The sequence below is a fragment of the Oryctolagus cuniculus genome, chromosome 14 (genome assembly GCF_051225735.1).
Source record: "Oryctolagus cuniculus isolate XC-2025 breed Fujian yellow rabbit chromosome 14, ASM5122573v1, whole genome shotgun sequence".
Classification (NCBI taxonomy): domain Eukaryota; kingdom Metazoa; phylum Chordata; class Mammalia; order Lagomorpha; family Leporidae; genus Oryctolagus; species Oryctolagus cuniculus.
Genome location: NC_142880.1, coordinates 27609171 through 27622658, shown reverse-complemented (window position 1 = coordinate 27622658; position 13488 = coordinate 27609171).

Sequence of the window (13488 nt, the reverse complement as noted above, 5' to 3'; positions counted from 1 at the left end):
TAGAAATGAGGATAGAGGCATTTCAGGTGAAAATGCATTTCAAATATGTCTTTCAGGCATGTCTGAAGTTCTCTGTCCACAGCCTGGCATGCCATAAATGTTATTATTCTTCAAATAAATAAATAAAATCTCAGACCTATATTTTCTATTCAGCTCTCCAGTGACATTTGCTTGATGTCTGTAGTCAAATAACATAAACTGTAATGGAATTAAGAGAAGTTTATGATTCTTACTGAATTTAGCAAGGTTACTATAATATTGAGGTCTTTTATTTGAGAGGAGTGGGGAAGGAATGATTAATTGTTCATACAAATATTTCATCAACATACCCTTATTTGTTCAGAGAAATGAATTATTTTCTAGGAACATTTGATGGGATTTTTTCCAGTTAGCCTAGCCTTCAAAGCATAGTAAAATCTTGCTTATCAATAAAACAGACTGTTCACATTTAATCCTTTATAATTATAGATAACTATTATATTTTGTTTCTTATTTTTGATAGCATAGTACGTTAATTTTATCACTTTTTTTGCCGGAAGAATGCCATTTACCATTGTAGTCCTTTCAACACAGTACATCTTGTGCTTTAATGTGTGTATGTACACTTGAGTATATACACACAGAGAGACTTAGAAACTGTGCCTGTGAGAGATATGCAGCAAATATACGTGTAGTGCTGATTATTTAATATATTCATATAGCTTTGTAGTAGGTGAATAATTACTTGTATAAATTGACCTTAGTGGCTCCCATAAAGCTAATTACTGTATTTTCATGGTGACTGTAATTAATGTAATCACCAAAGCCATAAGATATTAATATTTCAGGTTGCAGATTGTCTGTAACATTTGTTGCACAAGATGAAGTTTAATGCCCAGTCTGTACTGTAATTCATTGTTAATCTTCTAATACTGAACCTTTAAAGTGCCAGCTCTTAATATATTGCTGCTCAAGACTCTTAAGTTTGAACCTGGCCCTAGCTGAAAATGAGCAATACAACAATGCAGACAAATGAAACATTAGGAAAAAATGCTGCCCTTAAAAATGAATGATAATATATGTTACATTTCATAAGCCAGAAACTGAAGCACTAGAAAAGCACAAAGTATTATAATTATTTAAGTTTTATAACTTGACTTCTCATTGCAAAAGTCTATCAAATTAGCAAAAAGCTGCTGTGAATTTGAATAAAATAGTCAAGGGAAATATGATCTATATTTTAGAAAACATTTTGGAAATACGACTCTTATACAGCTGGAGTAAAAAACTGTCCTTGTCAATTGCTATATACACTGAATAGTTTGGTCCTTTAACCTTGTGGCAACAAAAATTGTGCAGGTGTAGTGTGGGTCAATAACTAAATAAAAAGATCTATAGAGTGTGATTTTTGTATCAGAAGTTATCTTAGCCACCAGTGCACCTGGTTCTTGAATCACTGCTAAGCATGCTTAAAGGATTTGAAACTCCAAAAACTTTTATTAAACTGTAGACTATAGTAAATGTGTTATTAAAAAGTAAACAATAGGCTTCTTTCAATAAAACTGCCTTTGGCATGGGGAGATACATTAGAAGCAAACCACTGTTGATCCTTTGAGACTTTTTTATTACTTATTTTTTCTTTCATTTTTTATCCTTTTATAAATAGTGGAACCTCAAGTCATTTAGTAATGACATCAAAACATATTGTGTCTCAAATTTATACCCTCTTTAAATAGGTGTGCTAATAATTCTGTTATTATTATCTAGCAATTAAAATCTGTAAATAAATTAGAATATTTACCAATATAATCTTCCTAGGATAGCTATAAATCCCCACAGAAATACTTAGGTAAAAACTGTCCTTGTAAAGAAAAATGAAGAGAGGAAACAGAAATATTAGTTGTTTGTGCTTCTTCCTCATACTTCCCTATCTCTTCCCAAACCTCCAGTGCTAGCTGTATTCATAAATCAGGCACATTGATCCCCTAGAGAAGTGAGAATGAGTACATTTTACACACAGAGGACATGCTATAGACAGCAGTGTACTGAAGGCTACTGTGAAGATACACTGTCTACATACAAAGAAAATCGTATTTCTTCAAGTGGGTAGTTTTGCCATATTTTAAAATGAATATTATGTTGGAATATGGAGGGAATTTACTGCTCTAGTCTAGGAGAAGACAGTTCAACAAAAGTGTAGGGAGTGCAGTCTCAGGGAAGAGTTAGGGAGAAAACAGCAGAAAAAACTCTATGCAAACTAGAAGGACAGAGTAGACTTATGTGAAGGGCATGGGTGCCCACAAATCAGGACCCCAATAGCTGGGATCCTCTGCACTAGCATTGGAGAGTGAGGTGAGACCAGACTGGAGCAGCCCAAGCCACTGGCAATAAAGCTGCAGGAAGATCCTACAGGGAACCTGGCTTGAAACCATGGGGATAGTGTACCTGCCAAATTAGAGGAGAAAAAAGATAGGAGAAGCATGTTTCTCACTCCCTGATCACTCTGCAATGGTGTCCTGTAAAAAGCTGAGGGAGAGCAGGCACCATTTTGGACATATGTAACAGCTGTGCCAACTCATGTCCACCTTGGAAACCAATGGAGTGGAGACTCCTGAGTATAGCGGGAGAGCTGACAGGGGGCTGGGTGACCGTGGGAGGCTTGTGTGCTAGGACAGTGAAAAAGCAGACTGCGTGGGAGGCCTTAGGGTGTGGCTGGGACTTTGGGCAGTCACAGTGGGAGGCTCCACATGCTCAGGGTTTTTGGGTTACCTGGTGAGGGACATCACTGAGGAACCTGAGCGTACACTGAGGACTACATGGATCCCTTGTGTGGTCCTTGGGGCAGAGCAGATGAATATTATACCCACTGGGGGTAGCACTCAGGCACTGGTCTCCTTTGAGGAGAGGAGCTCAGCTGAGCAGAATAAACCTCAATGGCAAACCTGGGTATGTCACCTTAGACAAGCCCCTCACCCTGGTGAGCTGAACAGAGCTCCCTGGCCACACCCACCATATGATGAGATGAAGAATTGTAAGAAATTTAATTTAAAAAATCGATAAGACTACATAGATGTAATCAGATGCAAATGCACAAGCTAAAATTCTACACTAAATGAAAGAAAATTTCTCCCACAAAATTGAGATCTTAAAGAGAAATAAAAATGAAATATTGGAAATGAAGAATTGAGTAGAACAAATAAAAAATTCAGTGGAAAGCCTTAACAGCAGAATCAGTGAATAGAAGAAAGAATATCTGACTTAGAGGACAAAGCACAGGAAATTATACAGTCAGACAAAAACAAGAACAAGGAATTAGAAAACTAAAAAATACTGCTTGTAATCTACAAGACACTATCAACCCAAAATATGGTTTCTGGAAGTTGCTAAAGGTGTGGAAAAAGAAAAAAGGGTTAGAAGGCCTTTTTAATGAAATAATAACAGAAAACTTGCATAATTTGAAGAAAGAGAGGGATATCCAAGTAGAGGAAGCGCATAGAACTCCTAATAGACATGAACAACGGCAAAAGGAAGACCTTCCTCTCTGTCTCTCTCTCTCACTGTCCACTCGGCCAGTAAAAAAAAATAATAAAAATAAATAAATAAATAAATAAATAGAAAATATATCTTGGCCGGTGCCGTGGCTCACTAGGCTAATCCTCCGCCTTGCGGAGCCGGCACACCGGGTTCTAGTATCCATCGGGGCACCGGATTCTGTCCTGGTTGCTCCTCTTCCAGGCCAGCTCTCTGCTGTGGCCAGGGAGTGCAGTGGAGGATGGCCCAAGTACTTGGGCCCTGCACCCCATGGGAGACCAGGAGAAGTACCTGCCTCCTGCCATTGGATCAGCACCGTGCGCCAGCCACAGTGCACTGGCCGTGGTGGCCATTGGAGGGTGAACCAACAGCAAAGGAAGACCTTTCTCTCTGTCTCTCTCTCTCACTGTCCACTCTGCCTGTCAAAAAATAATATATATATATAATATATATATATCTCTTAATGGAGAATGGGACTGGGATTGGGAGAGGGAGCAGGAGGAGGAAGGGTTGGGAGGGCGGGTATGGTGGGAAGAATCACTGTATTCCTAAAGTTGTACTTATGAAATTTGCATTCCTTAAATAAAAGTTTTCTTTTGGAAAATATTTTCAAAAATGAGTATGGACACAGTAAGCTTTAAATTTGGAAAGTGCTGAGTACAAGTTAGCCTTTTGGAGTCAGAAGGAAGAGTACTTAGAATAAAAAAGATATTCTTTTGGCATAAAATTGCTCTGAATATGGTTTGACTGCATACTGCATACTAGAGTATATTTCAAGGATATTTTATTCATTTTAGTGGCAATGGTTTGAAACTTTCTAAATACAATACACATTTCTCCCAGAATATCAGAAATTACACAGTAAATCAAGCAGTGTAAATCACTCCTAAGCAATATTTCTAAGCTATATGTGATTTTCTACAGGTTGTCTGGAAATAGATAGAAAATCATAATTCTATACTTTTACATGCATATGCTTGCATGCACAGATATGCTTCTTTATATATTACTATACTTACATGAGAAATAGAAATGCCATAATTAATTGTATTGAAGATTTAGGTGTCTTTATATTTACATGTGAGGTCCTGGATTATATTATTTTATAATCTAGTTTAAATGTTCTCCTTCAAGAGTTTCTTGTGTTTCAGTGCCAATTTCATACAGAATTGTTTGTGTCTAAATTTTTTTCTATATTCTCATGATTCACAATGAGACCTATTTTAGAAACTTTGTTGTAACACTTATATACACTGAAATAGAATCTGAAAACTATGAGGTATGAAGGACATATTCAATCTCAAATTTCATTTTATTTATTATTTTTATTTTTAATTTGAGAGAGAGAGAGAGGGAGAAAGAATATGCTTCTATTAGCTGGCTCACTTTCCAAATGTCACAATTGCCAGGGTCAGAGTCAGGGAACTCAGCTCGTCTAATCCAGAAGCAGGGAACTCAATCCATGCATATGTGTGGGTGAAAGGAACCCAGTTACTTGAGGCATCTAAACTGCCTCCCAAGGACTGGTTTAGTAAGAAGCTGGAGTCAGTAGCCTAAATTGGAAGTTATACCCAGGTACTCCCTTAGGATACACGGGCCTCTTTTGGCACTAGAGTGAATGACTATGGAGGTAGGTGTTGTATAGCAGCAGGTGAAGCTGCCATCTGCAATGCCAGCACCCCATATGGGTGCCCCTTCCTGTCCCAGGTGCTCCACTTCCAATCCAATTCTCTGCTAATGGCTTAGGAAAAGTAGCAGAAGATGGTCCAAGTGCTTGGCCTCTGCCACCCACAGGAAGACCCAGAAGAAGCTCCTGTCTCCTGGCTTTAGCTGGCCCAGTATTGGCTGTTGTGGCCATCAATGAGTAGATCTCTCTGTCCCTCTTTCTGTAAATCTGACTTTCAAAAGAAATAAATGAATCTTTAAATGACTGGTCTGCTATCTCAGATTTTAGAGTGAGTTTCTTTGTAAAAGTTTCCTGAAGTCATGTAAAATTGGATTTAATATCACAAGTTTAAGTCATCTTTTTTTTCTGAATTAGTTATTTTAAAGTAATATCTAAGTGTTCATGAGATGTGTTTTTTAAACCAAATTTAAAATTGGATTTGATCACTGTTACACATCGTTTTTCTACATTTGGGAATACAAATATAATATAGCTCTCCTTTGTTTCCATTTGTTTGGTCAATAATATTAATTGTACAAAGGGAAAACATAAAAGCTCTTTTCAAAACAAACTGTTTCACTGAAGCACATTTTTCTGAAAACCATGCTTCAAAAGTTGTAATAATTTATTAATTTGTTGAATTCTTAAAAATATATTTCTATATAATGTGAAAACTAAAATATTATTCTTCACATTAAAATATTTTACATGTATATAAAAAAGCAGTTCACAGAGAATGAGACCATCTGAGTTCTAAGTCACCATGATAATCACAATGAATTTGGAAGTATGATTTTTTAATTTTTAAAAAGTTTTATTTATTTATTTGAAAGTCAGAATTATAGAGAGAGGAAAAGACAGAGAGACATCCCATCATCTGGTTCACTCCCCAGATAGCCACAGCGGCTAGCATTAGGTCAGGCCAAAGTCAGGAGCCAGTAGCTTCATCCGAGTTTTCCACTTGGGTGGCAGGAACCCAAACCCTTGGACCATCTTCATCGTTTTTTTCCAGGCCATTAGCAGGGAGCAGGATCAGAAGTGGAGCAGCTGGAACACAAACCAGCACCCATGTGGGATGCTGGAGTCACAGGTGGCAGCTTTTCCAACTATGACATACCGGCCCCTGAATTTCAAATTTTTAATCATTGATCTCAAAATTTTTAAATTAAAGAATTGATTTTACTTTTGTTAAGCATCATACCTCCTCTAAAATAATATTGTTTTATTTTATTAGCATTAGGAATTTACATATTAATCCTAAGGTATATTCATGAAAGTTCCAAGTGAGACTTAAGGAAGTAGTTATCTCTATTTCATTCAATATTCCAGTGGGAAAATTAGAATAAAATGAACCATTTCTTTATAGATTTATAGAAAATAAAAATTTTAAATGCATATTTGTATATTGAGTTATCTGTGTTTTTTTTTAAATACATATACAAAAACACAGAGAAATGTACCACATACTTCACATATAACTTGTCCTAATTGTCCTTTATATAGAAAAGACTAAGAGATTGATTCTCAAAGCATTGCCATGATTCTCTGAGATTTGCTGTAGACACAGAGGGGCAGGGTGGGGAATATTAGTGTCTAAGGAAACACGGTAGCCACTATCAAACACCACACAAATGACTACTATCAGATAATTAAATAATCTGTGATGTTAGATATTTTCATTGACCTACAAGTTTCATTAAACATCAAAATAAAACAGAAACAAATACACAAAAAAGAAGATGTTAAAGGCACTGTGAATCAAAAATAGCTGAAACCAGAGCAGCAGCCTCAGCCAGCTTTGTTTACCAGACTATATCATGGAAATAGTTGAAGACATATTTACAAAATAGTGTGTACCTGGTGTATCAGAATGGAAAATATACAAGTCACATGTGAAATGTCCTACGCCCCTGTGAAGTTCTGCTGTATGCTGTCCAGACATGTTTATTTTTATTCACATTATCTGAAAATGTGTAAAGCATGAACCATAACAGTACAATTTGATGAATTGCTCTTATTTTTATTTAAAGATGTATTTATCTGAAAGGCAGAGTTAGAGAGAGAGAGAGAGAGAGAGAGAGAGAGATCTCCCATCTGCTTGTTCATTCTCTGTTGAGGAGATGAACTTGGAAAGATGAAGTTATCAAGTTCCCATACATTTTGCCCTTGCCCCCGTGTCTCCTGTTCCCAAATCACCGTCTCTCCATGATAACTGGTATCATGGTAACTGACAGGTCCACCTGTTTGGCAGGCTGCCCACAGCCCTATTTTGTAACAGCTGGAATCTGGGCCACTATTGTCTGTAAAACCCATATAAACAATTGGGAGGGCATGGCTATGCATGGATATTGGTGGATTCAGTTGCTTGTGGATGGAGGTGTGGCTGTGTGTGTATGCAAATGTTCAATTACCATCACAGACACAAAGTAGATATGTCCTGTGCCCTACCATTGTGGAGGACAACCAGCTGTTCCTTGTGCATTTCTCACCACCACTGTGAGTAAAGGGGATATAAACTCACAACTGATCCGAGATGTTCACTGAACAGTCAGAATAAGGATCTACTTGTCCTATGTCCTGGTCCCAAGGGCATATACTCCCCAAATGGCCTCAATGGCTGGGGCTGGGCCAGGCTAAAGCCAGGAGACTGGAACTCCATCTGGACTGCCCGTATGGGCTTCAGGGGCCCAAGCACTTGGGCCATCTTCTGCTGTCTTCTCAATCATATCCCCAGGGAGCCAGATTTGAAGTTGAGCAACCAGAGCTAACCAGGGTTTGTATGGGATACCAGGATCATAGGTGGCAGCGTGACTACACTATGCTACAATGCAGGCCTTATGTAAATAAACCAATGGTACTAAAGCAAAGATCACTGTAGAACCAACAACATGTATGAGACAGTGTAGTATGGCAAGAAAGAGAGGTTATTCAGAGTTGGTTTGGTTAATTTTGTAGAATTATGTAGGCTGGCAAGTCTGAAGATCTGCAGAATGAGTGATAAAATGGACTAATTGGAGTCTAGAGGCTTGAGACCCATTAAGAGACAACATTTCAGTAGTCTGAAGACAAGAAAAATCACAGGATCCAATTCAAACACTGGAAGGCAGGAAGAATGCTCACTTACTTTAGGGGAAGTATTAATATTTTTGTTCTATTCAGCTCTTCAGCTGATTAGATAGACACATTCACAGTATGGAGAACAATCTAGTTTACTTAGCCTACTGAGTCAAAAGTCTCCATCCATAAAGGCCCTCATAGAAACAGCTGCATAATGCTGGACCAAATGTTTGTTTACTCCTCAAGTTGACATACGACATTCACCACCACAACTAGTCATCCACTAGATCTCTTGTGATTGGCTAGTCATACTTCTTTATAAGTGAGCTGCCATCTTGATGTGGGTCTCTTCATTCTTATCTGTTATGAAATTTTAGTGAATGGAATCAGATGATAAGCATTTTTTGTCTTCTTACTAGCTAGAATGTTGCATTCATGTGATTCATATATTTTGTGTGGAGCAGTAACTTTCTCTTTTATTTATTGAAAATAATTTGTCATGAGACTGATCTAAAATGTTCTTCATCACTGTACTTCTACTATCCACTTGGAAGGTCTCCAAACCAAAGAAGCTATGAACTATGTTCTATAAACATTCTAGTAGCAGCCTGCAGGAAAATTTATGTGGACATTCCTATTTGTTATATATCCAGGAGGGATATTTCTAGGTCAGAATCTATATTACCTTCAGCTTTAGTAGGAACCAAGGAACTGTTTTCCAAAGTGATTACACCAATTTACACTCTCCAAAACACTGCCATTAATGTTCAGGTTGTTCCACATCCATACCAAAAACTGTTTGATTTCCTTTCTTAAATTTAGCTACTTGGAGATATGTATAGAGTATTAAGTTGGTACCTTGCAATTTACTGTTACTTTTCATTTCTTCGGTGATTAATAACATTCAATATTTCCATGTGCTAATAGGATTTTTAACAAATGTCCAACACTCTAGACCAATTTTAATTATATTGTATTTCTTTTACTTATTGATTTATAGTAAGTCTTTGCACATTTCCTATTCAAAAAATTTGTCAGTTAGGTTATATTCCATATTTTTCCTGATTTACCTGTTTCCTTTTTGCTATACACTCAAAGAGAAATATAAAATGATTTGAAAACAACATTTGTTAATGAAAATATGATATCAATGGGAGGTTTCTGGTGGGACTATCAAACAAGTCAGAAAAAAATATTTGGCAGTTTTTATTGAAAGCTAAATATGTTTGTTCTATGATCTTATGACCATTAAGCCTCTCCCTCTGACTGCACATAAACCACTGCTATCTCAAAAACATTGTGTACGTGTGTGTGTGCGCAAAGAAGCCAAATCCAAAAATCTACCTACTGCATGATTTTCTTTATATATTTGAGCATTGGGAAACTTCTGTATGTATATAATACAACAAGGAGACCATAGCTTGTTTGGAAGTAAATGGATTAAGAAGCTCAAAGAACCCTAGAAACCTTCTGGAGTAACAGGGTTTCTGTGTCTTGATAGTGACACAATGAAATGATTAAAAGCATTTATCAAAATGAGTCACATTGTACTTAACTGATCTTCATTTTCTGTTTGAAAATTATATCTTTATAAACACACTTAAATAAAAATAAAAATTTTCAGGCAAACAAAAGCTCAAGGAATGTGTCATCATTAATCATGGACAGACTACTAAAGTTGCATATTTTGGCAGAAAAAAAAAGACAATCTAAACACGATGGCATGGAGAATACAGAAAAAAGAAACATTGTGGCACTTCCAGGTGAATACTGACTACAGAAAAAAATCATCTTTTGTGGGATTTTTTTTCATTGAAGCAATAGTATATAAGAATGTTAAATGTAACTAAACTTAAGATGGCAAAAAAAAAAAAAAAAAAAAAAAAAAAAAAACCCTAAATGAAAGATCTCTGTGAGTGAGATCCCAGTGGAAAGAACAGGTCATCAAAGAAGGAGGTACCTTTCTCTGAAGGGAGGAGAGAACTTCCACTTTGAATAGGACCTTGTCTAAACAAGATAAGAGTCGGTGAACTCAAAAGGCTTCCATAGCCTTGGAAACTCATGACTGGTGCATAGGGAGATTACTGATGCCATAAACAGGAGTGTCAATTTGTAAAGTCAACAACAGGAGTCACTGTGCACTTACTCCTCATGTAGGATCTCTGTCCTTAATGTGCTGTATATTGAGACTTAATGCTATAATGAGTACTCATACAGTATATTTCGCTTTGTGTTTCTATGGGGGTGCAAACTGTTGAAATCTTTACTTAATGTATACTAAACTGATCTTCTGTAAAAAAAAAAAAAAAAAGAAGAAGAAGAAATTATCAATTCCCAACTTGACTCTCACTGGGATTAAACATGACAATAGGTCTGATCTGATTTCATCATCATTTAAAAAATCATCTATTATTTTTCACTTTATTTTTGTGTGGGAGCAAACTGTTGAAATCTTTACTTAATGTATGCTAAACTGATCTTCTGTATATAAAGAGAATCGAAAATGAATCCTCATGTGAATGGAAGGGGAGAGGGAGTGGGAAAGGGGAGGGATGCGGGTGGGAGAGACGATATGGGGGGGAAGCCATTATAATCCATAAGCTGTACTTTGGAAATTTATATTCATTAAATAAAAGTTAAAAAAAAAGATGGTATCGTTCTGGGAATATAACTGAATTAGGCTAAAATAAATAATATATTTTGCAATCTTCAGGATAACTATAAAAATAATTAAATAAGAAAAAATATTAATCATAGCAAGACACTAGAAGATAAAGTTATAAGAAGCAATGCTTGATAAATACAAAAGAAAACAAGCAAATTAGAAATAAAGCAAATAAGAAATATAAAGTTTGTAGAGCGAAAGTAAACAGCAATACTTAGATTCAATATAAATGGAAAAGATTTCTCCTTTTAAAATAAAAGTTATCTTCTCTTTACAAGAAACATTAAAAATAAGGATTGAAAAAAGCTAAAATCAAAATATTTGAAGTAATACATACCAACTGTGCTGGACTTTCATATACTTATTTACTAACTATTATTTTCTTTAGTGAAATATTTTTTCATATAGTTAAACAACTTTTAGATATTGTTTGAGTCTTAAGAGTTCTTATAAATTTTGCATAAAAGTCTTTTAATATATATGTACCTTAAAATCTATGGCTTATCTTTTTATTGTCAATACTGCCATTTTACAATTTTAATTTTGATGAATTACCTGGATCAGTCTTTTTTATTTTTAATTATATATGTGAAAGGTGCATAACATAATATATATACACATATATTTGTATATTTTACATATATAGGTAAAGGTATATACACACACACACATATATACACACATATATGTATCAAAAGTTTACTTCAGTCAAGTAAATTAACACAGCATCTTCTCATATAATTATCTTTTTTTGGTGGTAAAAGTACCTGAAATCTCTCTTATCAATTTTCCAGTATTTCAATAATACAAGACATTCTTATTCATTTACTATATTTTGTTTTCTATCTAAGTTTATCTATATATTAATCCCAGAGATATATCTATTTTCTCCTAATTTCTTCTAGAAGTTTATATAGCTTTACATTTATAATTCACCATGTGATATGTTTGAACTAAATTTTTGTGAATATGTAGGACCTTTTATTTGTTATTATTTTTGAAGATGAACTTCCAATTGTAGCAACATGTATTGATTTTGGAAAGATCTTACATGCACAAAATAAATATTTATTTATTTATTTGAAAGGGTTACAGAGAAAGAGGGAGAGAGACAGAGGGTGACAGAGAGAGGGAGAATCTTTCATCTGCTGTTTCATACCCAGATGGTAAACACAGCCAGTGATGAGCTAAGCCAAAGCCAGAAGCCAAGAACTCCATCAGGGTCTCCATGCGGCCTGTGGGAGCCAAATCCCAGGGGCCATCCTCTACTCTTTTCTCAGGCCATTAGCAGGGAACTCAATCAGAAATGGAGCAGTCCTCAATGCCAAAAATTCTTACTATACATGGTTGGACATGATAAAACAATAAAGGACTAATATAAAAAATGTTATATTATGTATTTAGGGTTTGACTTCCATTCTTACCTACTCCTTCATTTGAAGTTTTCAATTATATCCTGAAGTTAGTTTAAGAAAAAATACATGCATCATAATTATACTATCATTTACTCCATTTTGAACTTTGATTGTAGGTTGCTGCCAGGTTCTTGATTGAGGTACTTTTCAAATAAGCTAAGATGCAGCTAAAAGGTATTTTCTTCACTAAAAATTCAACAAACTATAACATCTTTAAATGTTATTCATTCAAAAATATTCATTGGGTACATAATTTTTCCACAAAAATCAAGATGTGATAATGAATGAAATGGAAGGAATTGCTCTGATCATTGGGTTTACATTTTAGGATGGGGTCAAACAGAAAATAAACAAGTCAGAAAATGCTAACGGTTTTGGAGAACACTGAATCTCAACAACGTGGGAATTCATGCAGTGTGCAATTGGAACGATATCTTAAAAACTCGAGAATTTAACAGCATAACTGCAATCAGCTGAGCAAAGGCCATTCTGGCAGAGTAGCAGCATTGTCACATGTCTGTTCCTTAGTTGAACCGGGAACAGCAAAGTCAGTATGGTTGGTTGGAGGGAGGGGAGATGGCAGCAGCATCATGCTAGGCTACTCACAGGACTCATGCTTCTAATCGCATTTCACTCTCAGGTGGAGGAGTTGAAAATCATTGGAACACTGAGTGTAGGGCTTATCCGATTTATATTTCAATGCAAGATACATTCAGGATTGAGGAAAATTTAGAAAAAAGCTACAAAACTTTAATGAATTGGAGATTGCTAGAGCTGCTTTTATTCCATTTGTTATGGAGTAAGGAAGAGCAGGTGACAATACATCTTTTTTAAGTAGGATTTTCTTCCATTTATTTTCCTAATGGCAAATACAGATGATAAATAAAAGAGAAAGGAAGCTAAAATAATTAAATTAATGAAATGTTACCACTTTATGCCTATTGTTTTAGTTTTCATTGAGCTATGATTATATTGTAAATATATATTTGCAATCATGTATCCAATATTGTTATAAATTATCAATCTACTTTTAACATTCATTATAAAAGCAAAAATTATTCTAAAACATTTAAATATTTAATATTACATTTCTTGGTGGATTCACAGTTTAATAAAAATTTCCCTACTGTATGTAAAAACATGAACGTTTCCTACTATTAAAATGTATTACAGTA